Below are 2,107 nucleotides of genomic sequence, written 5' to 3' on the forward strand. Positions count from 1 at the left end.
AAGTCGGGCTCTGTGCTGACAGCTCAGAGCCTGGAGCCTGCTTCGGATTCTGTGTCTCCCGCTCTCTCTGACCCTCCCCTGCTCACACAGTCTGTCTGTCTCTCTCTCTCTCTCAAAAATAAATAAAACATTAAGAAAAAGTAAATAGGGGCGCCTGGGTGGCTCAGTCGGTTAAGCCTCCAACTTCAGCTCAGGTCAGATCTCGCGTTCGGGGTTTCAAGCCCTGTGTCAGGCTCTGTGCTGACAGCTATCTCAGAGCCTGGAGCCTGCTTCTGGTTCTGTGTCTCCTTCTCTCTCTGCCCCTCCCCCTCTCATGCTCTGTCTCTCTCTGTATCAAAAATAAGTAAAACATTAAAAAAAAGTCTTAATCTTTAAAAAAAAAAAGTGAATATAAGACTGAACATAGGGTAAAGCTCCTGGAATCTGTGTAGTAATCACATACTCATTAAGGCTGACTTCCTGAGAGGCTGACACTGTCATTACCCTGGGGAAATGGATGCCTGGTATAGGAGGACCCCATCCATATAAATATATTGTTTGCTCAAAAAACTAACTATAATTTTGTAAAGAAGAGCCATTGTGTTGGGTTAGGTGTCCCAGGAAACAGACTTGGAGGTGGAGATCTGCCTTCACGGGGTTGGGCGTCAGAATTTGCATTTGCAGCAATTCCAGGTTTGAGAACCATACACAGTATCTGACCACGTTAAGCTCCGCAAGATGAATAGCGGGTCATGTGTGGTAATTTACCACTTGGAGATGCTAATTCCTACAGTTTCCTGGGGAGGCTGGTCTTTGTGAGCCCACGCCACCTGCTGTGCAGCCCTGGTTCAATGGAAACCAGACGGATTCGCTGACACACCTCCTTTATGAAATTACTAATAGGCAGGTTTGCTTTTTATAGATGCGGGAAAATAACCACCCGTTTTATTCGGTCTGTAGGCCTCAATCTCCTCAATCTAGTTCTCTCCGCTCTAAACAGGATGCCAAGATGGGGAAAGGGATCACCCCTGTTTATGATGAACGCCAGTGTCTGTCAACTTAACTCCACTGACCTCCACTCTGAATCAATGACTTGAGGGTCTAGGGGCGACGGAATGACCTTTCGCTTAAGGAAAAGAAGTGACCGTATATCGGGCATGATCCAGTGCTAGGAACCGGATGCTTCCTTGTAGGTTGCTGAGTGAGCACTCACCCCAACGCTGCACGGTGGGCACTGCCGCGGGCAGACTTAATGACCGCACAGGGATTGACACACTCGGTGGCCTGCGCGAACCACACAGCCAGCGACCGAGGGCTCTGGGTCAGGTGTCCCCATGGGCCGCACCGCCCGAGCCAGCGCTCACAGCTGCGCGAGTTTCCTTGCCCCTAGTTCACCCCGGCGTTGTTGGAGGGCCGGGGGGCACGGGAGCATTAAGGTCTGCAGGTGAGCGCGGGGGGGGGCAGGGGGCCGGGGACGAAAGGAGCGCCAGGATCTGCAAGCGCTCGCGGGGGCGGGGTGCCGGGGTCTGCATGTGAGTGCTGAGATTGGGGGGGTCCGGAGAGAGGGGAGGGCGCCCGGGCGCCGAGGTCACCTGCTCCGGAGCCGGAATCGGGATTACGGGGCCCCCTCCTCTCCGCCACACAACAGCTTCCTCCCCGAACACTATTCACAGACCACTCTCGGTCGAGACCGCGCGGGAAAGCAGCCACCACCTCCAGTAGCCCCACCCATTGGGTATTCGCAGTCGTTCCTGGCGGCCCGCCTCCCCTGCTCGCGGGCGAGGTTCTCGTTGGCTGAATTCCGCCAACCGTCCGTCCACATTGGTCCGCCCCTCCATTCATCGGCTGGAGACTCGCAGATAGGCGGAGAGCGGCGCGCGGCCCCGCCCCCGCTCGCACGCAGGGCCGTTGGTGTCGGGTCTGGAGGCCCCGCCCCCGTGTGCCGTGTGCAAAAACAAACAGCCGTTAGGGAGGTGGCGCTGGGGGCGGGGCATGACTAGAAGAGGGCGCGCGATTGGGCGGCCTCCGGCGTTCAAATTAGCAAGGCGAGCGGGGATTGGTCGGGGCGGTGCGAAGCGGGTCCCGGTTATTGTCCGGGCTCCGGCGGCGGCGGCGGCGGCGGCGGCGG

This window comes from Suricata suricatta, chromosome 2 (assembly GCF_006229205.1).
Source record: "Suricata suricatta isolate VVHF042 chromosome 2, meerkat_22Aug2017_6uvM2_HiC, whole genome shotgun sequence".
Lineage (NCBI taxonomy): Eukaryota > Metazoa > Chordata > Mammalia > Carnivora > Herpestidae > Suricata > Suricata suricatta.